At 38.3% G+C, this 19,100-nt stretch overlaps 1 protein-coding gene across 6 annotated transcripts in view; it reads right to left on the minus strand.

Annotated features, from left to right (window-relative positions):
* LOC121931279 (ankyrin repeat domain-containing protein 26-like) overlaps positions 1-19,100 on the minus strand; it is a 608,870-nt gene that overhangs the window by 558,864 nt on the left and 30,906 nt on the right. The window lies entirely within an intron of this gene.

Genomic DNA, 19,100 nt, shown 5'->3' on the forward strand with positions numbered 1-19,100 from the left:
TAATGATAATGCTAGAGGACATATGAAATGGAAGCAGAGATATGGGAACTATTATTGTGAGAAAATTGAGGTGCTTGACTGTTGAACAGTTGTCACTTGAGTACAACCATGGGCCCTGATATTAGTGTCCCAATGTTCTAGAACAGAAACATCACTATGCATCTAGTGATGCCTCCTGATTGTATTAATTATTAATTACTACTTAATAGTAATTACTTGTTCCATAACCAGCATTTCCTAGGTGGTTTACAATATATAAAGAAACAGAAAATACAAACAATGATGAGAGATACAAAAACCCAAGATAATAGTAGCACCAAACACACCCACAACATCTAAAACCAAAAACAACATGAATGAAAGGTGCTAAGATGTAAAGATAACAATGCCAATATTTAAAATGACTGTGAGAAGACAGATTGTCTTTGTATTTGATGGTATTGTGAACCGCTTTGATCTCTGCAGAAACGCGGTATATAAATAAAGTTGTTGTTGTTGTTGTTGTTGTTGTTGTTATTGACAGACAGACAGACAGACAGAGATAGAGCATAACAGAGTACCTGTGGGGATGACATTCTTTTACTGCATAGCTGCCTCATGATACTTCCCAATAAAGACTCTGCTCTTTCCCGTCCCTCTTCAGCAACAGATTTTTATATTTTCCAATGAATCAGCTCACAAGATGCCACTTGAAACCACAAGATAACACAAGAAGCATAAGATGAGTTCTGATTGCACAGCTTTCTTCCCCATTGAAGCTTTTTTTTGTGTGCTACCCCAAATGGCTCTGGAAGATCAGAGTGTGATGACACTTAATGTTGCATATTTGTTCTCGAATTGTTGCCATTTATACTAAGAATGAAGAGATGGGGCACAGTAATGGGGTAATTTAGGCATAGAATGTTAAATAATTAAAGTGTACAGAGAAGCACTCTGTAGAATGGAATCCATGGATCTCTTGTTTCATGACAATAAATAGAGGCTGGGTTTTATGGGAGCTTCCAGGCTTCTGGAAGAACCCTGTCCTCCAGATATCTTGGATAGCTTCTATACAAGCAGGAGCTTCTCCCATGAAATTGGGTATGGATTCACCACCCCAAAAACTGCAGTTCCACTGACCCCTTCTGATCTAAGCAAAGGAATATGCTGCAACCAGGTGTGCCTTTCTGCCCCAACAGTGATATACTCCGTCCTGGTGTCGCTCTGTATATCTAAAGCCACACATCACCCTGAATATCTCTCTCAAAAGACAAATCAAGCTTAACATTCCTCAAGCCCTGTGGCTTTCAGTAAGCAGTGAGATTCGTGGTGAACTCAATAGTTGTTCTCTAAACCAGCCCCTGCAGCCTGGCACCCAAGGAGACAGCATGAAAAAACACTAGTCTCACAAAGCTCCCTTTGATCTACCCACTATCCTGTGACCAACTATTTAAAACAGGGCTGCACTCTCTAATTTTCTGAACATGGCCTTCAAGACTTAAGCAATAAATTCCTGACCATCATTTGTTCAGTATTACAGGGAGAATATAGGTTGAAAATTCCTGCTCCACACTTCAAACAGCAGCTAAATCTGGCACTGAAATTTTAGGATAGGTGGACAGACGAAGCATCTACCCAAAAAATGACCAATGTTTGGGAAAACTAGGCATTTATAGTGCTCTGTCCCCCAATACCAGTTGTGAGATACTGCAATGTATGTCCTCACACACACACACACCATTAGTATGGGAATGAAGCCAGAAATGGAGACCAAGCCCCAAACACACTCTTCTGTGAGTGTAGTTGCTTTCTATGTATGCAAGAAGCAAGCAGGTCCTTAGGGGCAAATAACAGCCTTAGTAATCATTCTGAATAAGACAACAGTTGCAGACCATGATGTCAATTCTCATAATAAAACTAGAGGATGATCATAATAGGGATGCACGTGTAATCAGAACATATGTGATCCAGTTGGCAACATCCTGATTCAGTGGAACAGTTGTGCTGTGAGATGATACAATTCAACTATAGGAGCAATGGTACACTGGAAAGTGTTATAAATGAGCTTTATAGACTGGGGAGTTTATCACACGGGAGGAAAGAACCCAAATCCTGTGGATAAACGGGATTTAAACCCAGGAATATCCTGCAAGAGTGGGATTGTTTTCGGATGATGTTGTGTGACTTGGGCATTAATACAACGTTAACCTGTGCAGAATGCCACAAAATCACACCGCTTTTTAACTTCATGAATTTTTTTGCAGCTTTCTGCAGGGGTTAATGTTAGGTTAATATCAAAATCGCCTGACACGTCTGAAAATAATCCCCTGCTCTTGCAAGATATTCCCAAGATTTAAACCCCGTTCATCCACAGGATTTGGGCACTTTGCCTTCCGTGTGATAAACTCCTCACTCTGAATATTCAGAGTAGTAAGGATGGTTGAATTCTCCAGTTTCATTTTTTTCTTACATATTAATTTTTAAAACCTTAACTTCTTTCCTTCACAGTTATGATGAAATTTAAGAATCTGGAGAAATTATCAATTTACACATCAAGTAATATTCTCAGCTATCTGTACAGGACAAAATTCAAGGTATAGTTGTTCCCAATATTGAGAAGACCATGGCTTCCCATGTAGGTGTTAGAAACAAGGTCAGATCTCAGGTGAGATCAACATTAGTAAAAACATGTAAAAAACAAACCAACAAACAAAAACAAAACAAAACCCTGGACTTACATCAGCTTGCTTGCTTTTAGCACAGGCAACATAAATCCCTTCCTAACATGAATCTGCAGTAATTATACCTTTGAAATGGCCTTTCTTATACCTGTTCATCTTGTTCTACTTTCAGCCATGTATTCCCTTTAACTGAGGTCAGTTCTATTTGGGGGTTTGTGGTTTGACTGTTTTTGCTGATTTTCCCTGAATTTTCCCTTGGTTTCCTGATGCCCTTCTTGCTCTGTTTCTCAACCACCATTTCCTCTGGCCTCATTCCTTTTTTGTTTCCGTGTGTTCCTTTGAAACCATTCACATGGTCAGTATTTTCCTTTTCCTTCTCCACACCATTGGATAACATGTCTCCATAGTGATGCAGTGCCCACAGTACATACTTTGAAGACTGCAGTGCAAATAAGTGGCCGTAGTCATTGCAAAATGTGACCAAGTTAGGGTAGTTAAATCCTGTGACTATCAGCTTATGTAGAATCCTTTACAGTGGGCCCTTGATATCCACTAGCATTTGGTTACAGGACTCCACCCCACCCCTCCCCCATGGATACCAAAATCCATGGATGTTCAAGTCCCATTAAATATAATGGCATATTAAAATGGTGTCCCTCATATAAAATGACACAATCCAGTTTTACTTTTTGGAATTTATATATTTTTAAATATTTTCAAGCCATGGATACTTGAATCTGTGGATAAAAAAAAAAGCCATTGATATGTGTCATTGATATGGAGGGCTGTGTCATGGACTGCCTGGGCCTGACTTAGAGGCACAGCCAGAGGACTCAGATGCTGAAGAAATGGAGGAGGCTGAGACAGAGGCAGATCTGGGAATGCTTGGATCAGCAGTCCCAGAGCAGGTTCAGGAAGCTGCAAAGGGAGAAACAGACTCTGTGGACTCTAGGCCGCAGCTGCTGGGACCTGTGGAGAGAAGGCAGGTCAAGGAGTCCTTGAGGAGGTCTTCCAGGCTAGAAGCTAAGAGGAGGGCTAATAGGTTTCAGCTGAGAGAAGCAGAGGCCTATTAAAAGACCTCCAGCTGCAGAGATTCTTTGCAGCCAACAACCAGTTTTGCAGCCTTGTTGTTCCTGTATTTCTTGCTCTTGGATTCAAGTTATCTGACCTCTGGACTTGCCTTGTGACTATGTTCTTGCCTCTGCCCTTTGCTGTGACTGACTGACTGGTATTGTGTGACCCTTGGACTGGATTCTGGACTACTCCTTTGCATATTCCTTTGCTGTGCAGCCCCCAGTAGAGATAAGCAGGACAAACTGACTGTATGTCTATATGGAAATAACAATGGGATTTTTCTGAGAAAATGTTCTGAAGAATCACTGCAAATGTTGATGTGGTTGAACAGATCCCTCCCCTCCTACTCCACTTGCAGCACCAAGGTGTATTGGTATATTGCCCTCAGGCAAGTTAAAGAGTAGGGATAGTTCAGGTTCAACCTCCCAGTGTGTGTTCAGGCATGCTAATCCAATACCTCATTAATATTTTTTTCAGGGAATTTTTTTTCACCATGGTGTAGATATGACCTCAGAAGAAAGATGTGACCATCATACTCAGCACCACAAGTATAGTTGAATAGAGAATTCAGTGACAAACTTTTAAGAGCTAAACACCCACAATCTTCAGCCAAGGATGGTAAAACTGGCATTTACCCTTTTCCTCATATTCAATTTTCTTTTAATCTCATTTTTTTCTTCTGACACATTTATTGGAAAACATTACAAGTTCTTATAAAAACAATAATGAAACAAAATTCTCATTCATCCTTAGTATGTATCTGCTTGATTCTACTAGGATATCTTTGCAGGATTGCAGCTTTTGGCAGAGGTAGGTAGTCAACATTCATCTTACAAGTACAGTATAATGGAAATTTATGACATGGAAATATTGTTTGTAGTTATAAGGTGGATTTGTAGTAGCTGTACAATCGCAAGGAAGTTTTTAAATTAAAAATGTATTAGACCTATCTTACCATTCTGATTAATAATTACATCTATGATCATACACACTATGTGATTAAAGTTACTGAACTGTAAAATTTGGTTCATTTTTGTAGTCTCTGCTTTATCAGATGTTTATGTTAATAAAATAATAATTGCTTGGGGCACTATAGAATCCAGCCTTTTCTTTCAAAGAGAAGCCAGGATAATGACTCTGGAAACCAAACTTGTTTTCCAGTGTGTTCCTTTCAATTACCATATTTTCAATGTTTCACTTTCTTGGCTATACATGAACAGACATGGATACTTAATTTCCAGTGTGCTTTCTTTTGTTTAGGTTGGCAGTTGATGGAAACAGAAAGCTAACTTAGATGGGCCTTGTGCCTGTTAGATCACTGCTTTTCTTAGGTTGTGAGGTTTTCAATAAACATAGATTGTCTTAAATTTGTTTAAAAGTGAGCAGAGATGAGAGCTTTTCAGTGGATATTTGGTTTCATGGAAAGTACAGCCTGAAGATTTAATTAGTTAGGGTTCATTGGGTTTAGACTCTCAAGGATTATTCTTATGGGATTTCTTGGTACACATTCTACCCTAGAGGAGTGTAAGCTGACCCAAGAATTCATTGCCATCTTCTTCACTGCAGAATGCAACAGAGACCAATTTAAGATTCTGTTTTCAGTCCTTCTCTAGCTATAATTAATTACAATACAGAATTCTAAATCAGTGGGATGTATATAACCCAGTGCATGTTTAGCTTCTCAAGACTGATTGGCATGGATCTGTTTGGCACAAGCACTCCCTTTGGTAAAGAAGTTCACATGAGTTTGAGTGAATGAGACCATCAACCATTTCTGTCACAATATGATATCATTCATTAAGGGAACTGATAGTAAAACTGGTTTAATGACTAAACAGTTGATCCATTCTTTACGATAAGTGGCATTTTAAAAACTATATCACTAGTTCACTGTTTACCCAATGATGTGGTATAGCAAATGTGAAGTGAAATTAATGGCCATATGACCTATTGCATTAACTACCTAGTTTGGTGATATCTGATTATTTCTAAATGCTAAGCAGTAGACATTCTGTATATGTCTGTGTCTACACAAGTGAATCATGATGCAGAATGTGGGATGAGATGCTCACGCCATGCAGTGATCCACTGCAGGGCTGAGGAGAAGATGGGTAATGGGGGAAAATTTTTAATGTCCAGAACTAAAAAGAGCCCAAGACCACAGGGTCTGGACAATGAAAAAGGAAATAGTACATTACAAAATAAATGATGGTATAGCTATTGTTTAACTAAGAGTAAAACTGAAGAAAAAAATCAACATCACAACAGAATTCATAGACAATATAAGAAACTATTGTACTATTAAGCACAATCAACCAAGAACCAAAGGAACTATGGGCAGAAGCCAGGGATGTAAGAAAGGATGAATGCAGACAGACAAGGGAATATCAATGACAATCTGAAACAAAATTCTTGCTAATCTCTAGATAAGAAACAACAATATAACTGCAAGATCTGAGATAGATGCTGCAGCACACTGGACAGCTGCCATGATCTAGTCCTGTGATAGCAAACCTATTGCACGCATGCCACAGATGGCACACCACCCCATTTGGCCCAGCACCCAGTGGAGAGAAGGTGGAACAGGCACGTCCACCTGTTCCTCCTCCCCCCAGACCTTTCATGGCCTCTGGCTCCAGATGCCACTGAAGGCTGGGAAAGGTGCAGGGGGAGTAGTCCCACCCCAGATTTCCCACCTCCAGAGGGTGGATGTCCCACCCTCAGAGGGTGGAAGTCCTGTCCCCTGAGAGTGGATGTCCCATCCCTGGAGGGTGGAATTCCCATCCCCGGCACCCGATAACACCCAGCCCCAGAAAAATGTTTAGTTGGGGCACTTGGCCCCAAAAAGTTTGCCATCACTGATCTAGTCAATTTACTAGAAAGAATCCATAGAAGCAATGGTTGCCATAAGTTTATATTTGAGTGTTTCTTTGTGGTGTCAGCATCCTGTTCTTTGATGTAAGCAGTGTACATTTTATCAAGTGTAGCCAACCTAATAAATATAATATCCACATCTTCCTGGTCATGTTGTGTTTATGATATAAATTTACAAAAGCAATGACATGGATTGTATTAGCTCACCATATTAATTTTCTGAAGTTGGACTTGGGGATGGCATCTCTATAGGGATCTGTAAGGTATCTAAGCTGATCAATGGTGCAAATGCCATTAAATCACTATTGGCTGACCATTTTGTGAGAACTTTGGTGTCCCTCAATGCTTTGGTGTCCTTTATTAATTTATCTTTTCTTTACTTCTCTCCCAGAGAAAGAGATACATGAGGACTGCAGTCAGGAAGGGCAGATTACTCACGTTAATACATACATACATCTTAGTTTACCCTCATCTAAGTACTGATCATGCCAGCTAAGAGCATTTTTTAACAGGAGAGAAAACCAACAACAAATCCAATTAATGAATAATGAATGTGCAATCTAGTGACAATGAATATATGAAAACTGAATGCATCTATTCATTAATGATGCATTAATAAATTTGTGCCACCAGTGTTTGTGAGCCTTAAAGATCATATGCACTGCATGGTGTACATTTTTTAAATGTTTGCCTGGTGTCTGGCTTTTCTTTTCTTTTATCTTCCATGGATCTCTTCACAGCCCTGAAACTTTAAGGATTTTTTAAAATCACTAATTGTGGTAAAGTTTTTTGGTTATAAGGATTTTTGGCCACAAATTGTGCCCAGTTCAGTCTTCAATGGATTGAATTTTTCACACATCACTAAGTTGCAAAAAAATTAAGGAACTCAAAACATTTGTTGAGCAACATATGTTTAACTGCCACCAACCTTCAGATCATTCTGCTTCAATCTTGCTAAGCATTAAAGCTTTTGTTCCTGTTAAAATGGCAAACTACATGCTCTCTTTCCACAAGAGCTCTAGTAGTTTGCGCTGTGTGCTTGATTTGTTGTATGTGACTGAGCTTGATGTTCTTTGCTACAGATGCTACAGTGATCTGAGAAAGACATTGCCTACCCATTAAAAACATTCACTTAACTGCAAACCTGAGAATATAAGGAAATTAACAAAATTAATAAAACAAATGATTGGAAACCAAGTACTTCACAATGAATTGAATGAACTGTGATTAACATGGAGGAAAAAAGTGATTACTGAGCTTTTCAGAATTAGAAATGTCCCAAAGCCAGTATATCATCAACCAACAAAGCAATGGACTGAATCCAACTGCTAGTCACAACTAGAGTAGACCCTCTTAATCAATTGTTGAATGAAAAGTCAACATTTATGCAAATCCCACTGATACAGTTGGTTTACTTTAGTTAGGACTAGCAATTGGATTTAGTGAAAAAGCTGCGGTTACTTCTTTAGTCTGAGGGATTGATTGTCCTTTGCCATTTGTCAGCTAATCTGAATTCCGATCTTCTGGTCACCTGGACGTCCACATATGATGGTGGTGAAATACAGACAGGCACAGTTAACATCAACACTCTGCTTAAGCACTCTTAAGTATTGGAATCTCAGGATATTTATATGGAAAAATAAGGAACTTCTCTGGTAATCTTCTAGGCTATTTATTATATGAAATCATAAATATACACACATATACAGTCCCCTTGTGGGGGAAAACACAGGTGTGTCAATATCTGAGCACTTTGCTCCCATCACACTACATTGCATTGTGTACAAGGTGTCATATATTCCTCACATTGCAGTTTTGGCAAGTAAGATGTTGCATCTTAATAAAGACTGCAAATTTATCTATGTAACTCTCTAGCAGGCTTCATGATGATGATGATGATGATAATGATGATGATAATTTATATCCCACCTTTTCCCAAGGGAATCAAGGCAGGTTACAGAGTGAAATACAATAAACATACAATGTAAAATAAGATTCTCATTTTAAAAAGAAGTCCCCTCTCTCCACCCCACCCCAATCATAAAATAGCAAATAAAAGATACAATGACCATATAAAATTAAAATATTAAAGTAAAATAAGGAGAACATTAAAATTAAAGGTGTTTTGAAGCAGCACATCTATCTTTTAGGGGGATTAATAGTATTAATGACAGCATCAATGACAGCAAGGGGAGGCTAATCTGGAAAGGCCTACCAGAAGAGATCCATTTTGACAGCCTTTTTAAAGGCTTCCAGAGTGGTGATATGATAGATCTCCTTTGGCAGGCCATTCCATAGCCTAGGAGCGATAGATGAGAAGGTCCTCTGGGATATCATAACTAATTGGTCTTTTTGGGTTGTAGAAGATGCCAAATAGAGGAACATTATCAATTTAACAATATAACTCGGCCAGCTATCACTTTAGAAATAACAATACGTCTGTAAGGAACCATACATCTCTAAACAGACATCCAAGGGAGTTAACATCCTTGGGCATTGTTAAATTTAACAGTTTCCATTACCTATCTATAAATATCCATAACAGGCACAAATTGCCATTATAAGGGGCAACATAGCATTGTTTCTCTTACTAGCATATCTATCAGCATATCTGGGCAGTTTAGCTTGGAAGCTACATTACAGTCTTCTCTTCATGTGTCAATGTAGTTTGATTGCTATCACATCTTGGCTTCTTTTATCCCCTTTCTGGCCTCTGCCTAGTCTATCAGCTGTCATATATAACCCAATCAAAACAGATACTGATGATACCCTGTTTATGTCAACAATCTGCATCTTCAATCAGCTTTGTGCAGATAATATAAACAAACACAGGTACTGCTAGTTCTTGGCTAATACAGGTAGCTTTCTGTATTATATGCCATATGTTATACTCTATAGGCTATACTCTGTACTCTATATTTCCAGGTCTCAGACATGACAACCAAATCAGCCTGGTCTATAACATTAGGCTAAGATATTTCACCTGTATTGTGATAAACTCTACTGGAAAAGTTTTGTCCCTGTTATTCTTTATTCTTGTTAGTGAACACTTCTGGAGATGCAAGCAAATTCACCATCCTAAGTACTGCATTGTTAGTCTTTATGGATTTTGGAAACAGTACTCATTGGATATATAATGGAGTGACATTTGATGGATGGGTGTAATAATAAATGGAAATGTTATCACTTCTAGTGATTTATTTGGAGCTTGTGATCAGAAAATCCATCATTTAAATTTGAGTTTTCAAGTTCCTTCCAGATGAAACATGAAGAAATTCATGAATTTTGACTGTCACTCACACATGAGGGAAACAATTACAGGAGGGATGGGCCTGGTACACTCTCCCTCCTCATTCATTCAGATTCTTTTCTGAATGTCTGATTAAGATTCTTCTGTCCCTCATTTTGAATGAAGACAGACAGAGAACGATTTGAATTCAAATTTGTTCATATGTAGAGCAGAAACACTGAAGTCAATGAAATGTCATGACTAGCAAGTCCCAATAATTTTAATGGAACTCGTATTCCAAGTATGACCTCAATCTGGACCCAACCCAATTGCTTTCCAAAGGCCAAAATAGGGTCACAGAAAGAAAGCCTTGATTAAGTGCAGTGTGTCTTAATGCCTAATAAGCATGTTTAAGGTTTAATCTTTAAATATTGTGTATATATATCAAGTTGATGATCAACCACAAAATAATGAGGACACAAGACATTGGATTAAACAATGGTCACTTTATTTGACCTAAAGCCTATTTAGACTGAACAAAGATGAGCAATAAAGAGAAGGGGGCAATCTGATGTGGGTCCAACTGAGGCACAAGTGTCAATCTGTAACTACTTTACCAGCCTTCCCTTGGGCAGCATATCCTGACTCTGAAGGCAATCCCATATCATCAGTTCCTTACCAGCCAGTCATTTACTGGTAGGTAAATCAAGGGCAAACCCCCCCCCCCCCCCTCAAACTTTACAGGAGAGAGCAAAAAACACCAGTCAGCCACAAGAGAAGGCAATTTCCCCACCTCCCAAGCCCCCCACCATGTAGAGGCAGTTCCACAGCCCAACCAAAAGTTTTCAAGGGTATATACTGAAGTCTGATATCCCCCTCATGCACTGTAAATGACAATCTATTTATAGACACCACCTGAGCCAATTGACAATGTCTCACTGATATAGTATAGGATAGGGGAAAAACATGTAAGGGGGAGGTATTCCTAACTAGCCCCAGAATGACCAACAGACCTCACACTGCACAGAGGGTAGGAAGGTAGTTCCATGTAAATCTCCAAAAGAGGCTCATGAAAGGGCTGCAGACCCATAAGAAAATCTGTCTCAGCCCCATTCCAAGCTATAGCCTTGAGTTTCTTGTGCCAGGCCTATCAAACCTGGCCTCTTATTCTGGAGGCCATCAAACTTGCCCTTCCTGTAGTGTTTTCCAGATGCCCAGGCTCAGGCACACATTATTCTTGTATAAAATTCTCTTTGGGCAAAAGCACATGTTTCTAAACTGTTGATGTCATTAGTTAGACTGCACTTGTGGTATTAGTCATTAACATCATGGGGTGCTTCAGAGCCTATTCAGATGACAAGGAATATATATATATATCCAAGAAGAAAAGGGGCAAGTGCTGAAGGAGGCCTTACATCACACTCCTGTATGTGCAAATTCTGTGAAAGTCATTGCTATTGGTAAGCTCAGTGTTAGGCACCCCTAAATTATTAATTGCTAAATTACTAATTAACCCTTAATTAACTCATGGAATTTATTATCACAAAATGTTGCCAAGGCCAAAGAATTTAGTAAAATCTCAGCATATTAGAGTCACATTTTAAATGAATAATGAGAACATCCATCACTATATAAGACATGCCTTAGAACAAAAAGTCAACTAACAGATCCGTTTAGCAAGGAAGGTCTCTTGTGTGTTGATGGTGTCATAATTACAAACTGTAGCGTGTTCTATGCTTTTTCCTGATGCATTTTCAAATAGTGGTTTTCTTTTATTTTACTGTAAACAGTAGCTTTAAAAAAACCTAAAATGAGAACATGGGAAAATGTGGTATCACAGGTCAGACTACTTATTCTTCTGCTCCTGTCTGTTCTGATTAGCTGTATCTCTTCATGGCCTACTCTAAGCCAGAGAGGACTTTTTTTGTAACACCCACTTCTTGATCTTTTGACTGGAGATGTCAGAGATTTATTGTGGGACCTTTTTCATGCAGAGTATGTGCTTTGTCATAGAGTTATAAGTCTGCACAACAGCATGTGCAGTAACTCCCATATAATTGGTGAGCAAATCCATTTAGACTACAATTTTTTTAACCTAGTAAGTAATGTTTTCTGTGTAATGTCATGCTGTCTAATTCTTGTCATGGTCTACATTTCTTTGCCAAGCTTGTGGCCAAATTTATCAAAATCTCCAGAACAGTATATAATCTGCCTGTCTGGTGACACTTTCTTGCTCTCATGCATTTTTATTTCTTACTAGGATTTCATTTAGAGCATCAAACCCATCTCCTGTGCACCCATGACCCCTCCATGAAAGATCCCAGCTTCTCTCTGCTAGCTGATAGGCAAACTCACATGAACAAAAACACATAGTAACATGTCATACTCTTTTGCTTTTTCCAGAGTGCCATTTACAGTTCTTTCAGGAAAGGTCAACATTTCTTTAAAAAGATGTTCTTTTACCCTCTAAGCTTGTTCTTTTAGGACTCATTCAGGAATTTCACATCATATTCAACTAAATGTTTCTGTACATATCCATTTAGGATTTATTAGGTGACCTTTATGGGCAGTTGTGCAAGGGAAGAGACGTGTGTTGTAATTCAGGCAGAATGAATGAACTGTAATCAGTCCACTTAAGTAGAGTTCATTTTCTCCTTTTCTTAATTCTTTCTAATTTGGAGAATCCTTGATGCAGGCCTGCATTCAGAGCCCTGCCAGGAAACTGTTTATAAACCTATTAACTTGGTTCCAATGTAGAGTTTAGACAAGTAATGACAATTTAATCAACAGTGCAGCGTGTTCTAAAAAATTCAGTTCAAAAAAATATCTAAAATTCATGCTCATTCTACACAAAATTGGTCACTTTTTATTTCACCCTTGGTTTTTATTTGTGTAGTTATCTGTGTTGTTGCACTTCAGAATGGAAGCATAGTGCATGGTACTGTCATAACAACGCTAAAGCAGACAGATTTATCAATGTAAGCATAAATGTATTGATAGTCTCTCACCTAAATAAATGTAGAAAAAATCCATCCCATTAATGAAATTAACTGAAGTTAGAAAGATACTTTTCACATTAAATGTAGCCTCAAATGTAGCCACAATGCGAATCTTGAGTCATCCTAAAACTGGGTTGAGGAACAGTTATATTTCTTTAAGCACAAAATGTCCTTCAAGTTTGTGCCAGATTCAAGCACTGCATTCCCATAATGGAATGGGAATTGTTGCAGTGTGTCTTTCAGGTCACTAGCAATGAGGGAGCCTTAGAATAAAACAGCTCAACCCATCTCCTTTATAACCTTCATAGACCCTTTGCTCAGATGCAGAGGAAACTCTTAACTTGCTATTTTAATGGCTACGGTTAGAGAAAATAATTAACATGCTACTATCAAGATCAATGGGGGAAATAATTGTTTTTTTCTTTGTATACCCATAATCAAATAATAGGGCTTTGGGAGGAGTTGATGGGATATGGAGTGGAGGAAGGGAGGTGAATATATTTTTAAAAAAGAACAAGATGGTTTTATCATTACTTCTAACAAATAAACACTTCACCATACACTTGAGATAGAAATGGCATTTTGCCAGTGTGGTTGCATGGATTGTGCAGCATAAGATGGATCCAGATGAAAAATCCACTCAATTTACCAAAACGACCCCTCTGTCTTCCCTATCATGTCATCAAGTAAAATGTTTCCCTTGTTGCTTCTACTAAAGCAGCCTATTATCATATATGACTTGTTTCTCTTCCTTCTTTTCCAGCCATCTCTCTGGAATAGACTGGAAAGGACATTAGATGTGGGCTTTGGAGAATACAATGAAGGTATCTGACCAAAGTTCTGAAAAGCAACAAACATTTATTGTGATGGCATTCCTGGGGAAGCAGTTAACAGTAAGAACAATTAGTATATGAAAGTAAACTGGAAAAACACATCAGTTTAAAATCTTGCCTATGTTGTTTCCCTACCTTAGTCAAGGACTAGCAATAATAAATTTTCTTTCAGCTTACTTCAAGTCCACTGGTGGTTTCCATCCTTCATGTATTCAATTCCTTTTGTCTCTGGAGTCTGGCTCTATGGAGCTTCTATTAGCCACACTCTTTCCTGCTCTCTGACTCCTTCATTTATATTCACTATCCCAACTCACCCATCCAGCCTTTATCAGAAAAATAGCAGAGTTTTGTAGCCTTTCTCTTTCTCCTGCTAACTAGATTTCTCCCCTGTTCATTTTCATTTTCATTTTCACTTTCATGTTATGACCGTCAGTACTTTCTACAACCTTTTTGAACCCTCTATTTCATATTTATATTGAGGATAGAAAGAACCTGAGATTTTTTTTTAACTGAATGTTAGAGAAAGGGAAACTGACAGCTTTCCCCCACACCTAATGGAGAGGAAAGCTAAGGAAGCTTTCTGGCCATCCTTAGTTTTTGTGGTAAAGCGATTTCAGCTTTCATGAACCAAGTCATTTTTTTCAGCAAGCAAAGTGACTTTTAGGAGTGGAGTCATTTACAGCAAACAAGTGGATCAAAGCTTGTTTGGAATAGTAATTAGTCCAAAGCAAGAATGATAAGATCCCAGCAACCGATGCCATGGGGAGAAGAAAAAAAAAGAAGAGATAGAAAAAGAAAGGAACTAATGGAACCTGAAACATCCATCAAGAACAACTGGGCACTCATGCCCCTTAATACTGCATTTTAAAATTAGGGCATAGGCAAAAGAAAATTTGCACATTGCAGTTTTGCTTGTGCAATTATCTCAACTTGAATATAAATATAATCCTAAAGGAATGGGCATTCCTCCAGCTGAGGAAAATAATTAAATAATTGATTAAATAGAGTGAACTTCTGAGCCTTAAAGGCAGTCAAAGCATGGGTTTCTTTCACATGACACAATTGCAGTGCTTCAGTTTGACTTGGGGTTAGTAGTTTGGTGAAGCACTAGAGCCCTCTAGCTGAGAATTTTAAATACCTTTCCCTCAACTGCAAATCCCAGGATACCATGGAGAGTTGCCATGGCAGTTAAAATGGAATCAGAGCACTGTATCTGTGCAGTGTGAAAGGACCCATGGCCTTCATGTAGCACTGAAATTTGGGTAGCTTCAGAAAGCTCTGCAGGATGGAACTCTTCAGCCACTTGTATTCAAAATTGTTGCTTGACTGGTTGGTCTCAAGTATATTTTCCATTGTTAGGGCATCCTTTTATTGCTGACTAATTGAAGTTATACTGCTAATTCCTTAGCCTGCCCATATGATCTGATACGTATTGCCAAGGAGGTTCACACTCACTGAATTTCATTATTCTGGTGGTCTAATACCATCTGGCTGAAACATTAGTTCTGTGTTGAAAACAGGTTCCAAACGTTCTTTCTGTCAGGTTATCCATGAAGATGTACATCAGCTAGTTAAGTGCGGGGGGGGGGGGGGGGACGCCCTAATTTTCCAAGAAAAAAATTGATTAGAGACAATTGTTTTTCAAAATCACAAACTTCTGGGAAAATGTTTTAAAGGGATGGAAAGGAACAAATAAACTACATTGTGAAATTTACTATATCGTTTGTTAAAAATCAGAAACTCTTTTATTTCTTTTCTTTTCTTAAAAAAACCTCTGCACAGTTCTGATATTTTGACAGCTAATCCCATCTCAATGTGGATTAAAAGCACTTTGGTTAAGTGCTTAAAAGTAGAAAATGAAGTTTCCAAGCAAAAAAAGAGAAATGATTAGAGAGATAATTGTTTGCAAATGTACAGCCTGTAGAAAAATAAACAGTTTAATGTGCGTTTGAAGAAACAAATACTCTGCACTGCAAAATTCACTATTTGTTTGTTAATATCAAAGAAGATGCTTAGTTCAATTCAAGGTAGCTTTTCTTTTTTCTTTTTCAAAAACCTATCCAACTGATACCTTGTAGGCTAAATTCCATCCCAGCAGGAATTAACATCACTAAGTAATTTTCCAAGCCTTCTGAAAAAGGCAACAATTATAATAGAATAGTGCTAGGAAATATAACTATAATTAGTTTTTAAAGAATGCCAATGACAATAAAATAATAGGTTTACAGGGCAACCCTATTGTTTTGTCAGAGCGCTCTGACATATCTTCAGTCCTGCCAGTTTATTGCTTCTTTCCTCCTTGTTTTTCAGAAGGAGGAGACTTTTTCTCTCCTAATGTAAGCAATAGGAGGAAAACATTTAGACCAGCTCTTGGTCTGGTACCGACCATCTCTGCATTTGCAATATAATAGAGAGCCAGGAGGGTTGAATTACTATGTGTTCAGAGCCTTCCCCATTCTTCCCATGCTGTGTCCCCAGTCCAGCTACTTCATCTCATCCATTGCTGAGAAGATGAAGGCCATAGAAAACTCCACAGGGCCAAGAAAAATATTCTCTCTCTCTCTCTCTCCAGATTTGGTGGAAAAAAACACAATCTTTCTTACGGCCTCAGGATACCATTTCAGTATGCACTCTGACAAAAAAATTCTGTCTCTGTGTTGTAGGTAGGAAGCTTTTAACATCTCTGTGTGTGTCTATTTGTGTCTTATGGTGACCCCATTGATTTCCTGGGGTTTAAGCAAGGAATACTCAGGAGTGGTTTATTATTGTTTGCTTCCAAAATATAGCCTACAGCACCTGGTCTTTGGCAGTCTCCCAGCCATGTATTAAGCATGTCTGAACCTACTTAGCTTGTGGTAATAGTAAACTGATGGAACTGTTAATTATTAATGTAATAATTTGTATTTTACTTCCATCAAGAAACTTGAGACTTTTTGTCTCAGTACACTGAGAGGCAGCAGTGTTCTCTGGGCTGCGCAGACCATTGAATAAAAAAAAGAAACTTTCAACCTGTATTTTTTTAAAATATCCAAGTTGATCCATCTAACTACTGCACCAGACTGGCTCTTACCAATGAATAAATCTTCTCATGTACTTCACATATTTGTATTGATGAGACAAAATGCTGATATTTTTCTCTCTGCTGTTTTGTAGAGTCCTGAAAAACTAAAAAAAATAATGTTGTAGCATATGACATACTGTAGAATGACGCAATAGTGTGCTTTCACAATACCCCACCTCTTGGATCCTAAGTAGTATTTGGTAGGGATTCTTCCATTCACAAATGAGGACAAAATCTGTCTATGAATACTGAAGCAGAAGGATGGAAGCAACATTTGCTGATTCCTGGATCTTTAGGATCCAAGGGAGAAAAAGTGGTGGATATCACCTGCCCCTGGCTCTTTCATTGTCAGAACCATTAATGAAAATCTACACATGGAATATTCTAAACAAAGAATGCCAGTTTATATAATTGTATGATCCTATGAACTTACAGAATCTGTGGTATTAAATGCCTTTCACCTCTGTTCCACTTGAGTTTAGATGCACAATATCTAAGGGAGGAGGGAATCAGGACAGATCCAGACATTCACAGGTCTGGATGCAATTGGTGCAGTTTAGACAACTAAAGTGAGCTGATGTGTCTAGAAATGTATTAAACATACACAAGCATCATCATGTACTATCAAATGTGAATTGCAACCAGTCATGGGGTTCTGGTATGCCTCCTAAGTCTACATGATGTAGACATAATTATGTATTTTAGTGAGGCTTGGGTGAGGGTCCCCCCCTTAATAAACCACACATGATTGTACTCCCATCTCATAAACACATATATCCTGTGTGTCATTAGTTGCACAAAATGCTTGAATGCATCCAACTATTTCTGGCTCAGCAGTGTTGGACTATGAGTCTGGAGACCAGAGTTTGATTCCTGCTTGAACATGAAACCCATTGAGCGACCTTGGGCAAGCCACATGCTCTTATCCTCAGGTAAAGGCAATGGCAAACCTCCTCTGAACAAATCTTGTAAAGAAAACCCCATGATAGAATCACCTTAGGTTTGCCATAAGTTGGAAATAATTTGAAAACACACACCACACACACACACCATGGAAGCAATATGGAAATTAAGTAATGGTGAATTTCAGGTAGGGAAAGCAGTGTGTACAGATGCAAGAAATGCTACATACTCCTAATTTTTTTTAAAAAAATATATAGTTAATACATTATAAACACTGATATTCCACATGACTGTTATTGCAAAGTGATCTTTTTAGTATTACCACATGACTAGTACTAAGAGAGCAGCCAGGACCGGGGCATTCCAACTTTGGAGGTTTCAGAGCCAAAATGTCAGACCTGATGTGACAGAGAGTGAGCCCCAGAAATATCCCAGCAGGTAGTTCCTGGTGATGTCATTAAGCATGATACATTAAATAATAAACCTTACAGCATGGCATTCAAATACAAAACAAAGTTTCACAAATGAGAATGTAATTCCCATGTTGGAAACTAAGACCAAGGTCCTATACATTTTTAGTTTGATTAAATACACTCCAGTGTCATCATTGTGTGACACGGTCACAAAACAAATGGCGCAATGGATGCCGTGCCTTCAGTTCACCCTATGCACATTAATTGATTAGCTCTATAACAACTATAACGAATTGCTTTCGTTAACTAATGCTCCTCATTAGCCACTTATTTTTTGTTTGCTTTTTCAATATTTAATTTGTGGGGCACTCCCTCATGCCCAAAATAATAATCAGTGAAGTCATAATAATCCTAATTCTAATATAGATAATTAGGGGAGGTGGAGATGGTAGTGATGATGAAAATACATTTAAAGCTTTAAAATGCTGAGAATTCAACATGTCTGATTCATGCCTTCAAGGTTTTGCCTGGGTGAGGAAAAAGAAGAAACAGTTAGAGAAACAGATCGGGGTAGGAAAAGTACAGATCCATTACCATGGGAGCAGCAAATTTACTCTCACTTTTATAGCCACCATTCCCATAGTGTCTGTTATTTGCATGGGAACACTTCTAGGGTCAAACCTAGGTTAGGATTTTTGTCTAGCACCTGGATGGTGGTCATGCAACCTTCAGTAGCTTCAAGAGTGGTCATAAAACTGAGAGTGGATTTGCTTACTCCTGAGTTTAGTTAGCCCCTCTCTCCCCCTGCGTCTTGTCTGCTGCCTGCTGAAGTTGATGCTATGCTTGTGTAAGATAGCAAACAAATGTGGGAAAATATGCATTTCATTCAAATTTGCAGATGGAATATGTTAGTGGCATTCTCATGCACTGACAGCAGTTGTAAAACATTGTAAAATATGTACACTCTCTCCCTCAAAATATTGAGGGACAGATCGCACATATATACTTAGCAGAAGAATGATTCAGAGTTCACAAAAAATGTTAATAAATATTA

The sequence above is a fragment of the Sceloporus undulatus genome, chromosome 5, assembly GCF_019175285.1.
Source record: "Sceloporus undulatus isolate JIND9_A2432 ecotype Alabama chromosome 5, SceUnd_v1.1, whole genome shotgun sequence".
Taxonomy (NCBI): domain Eukaryota; kingdom Metazoa; phylum Chordata; class Lepidosauria; order Squamata; family Phrynosomatidae; genus Sceloporus; species Sceloporus undulatus.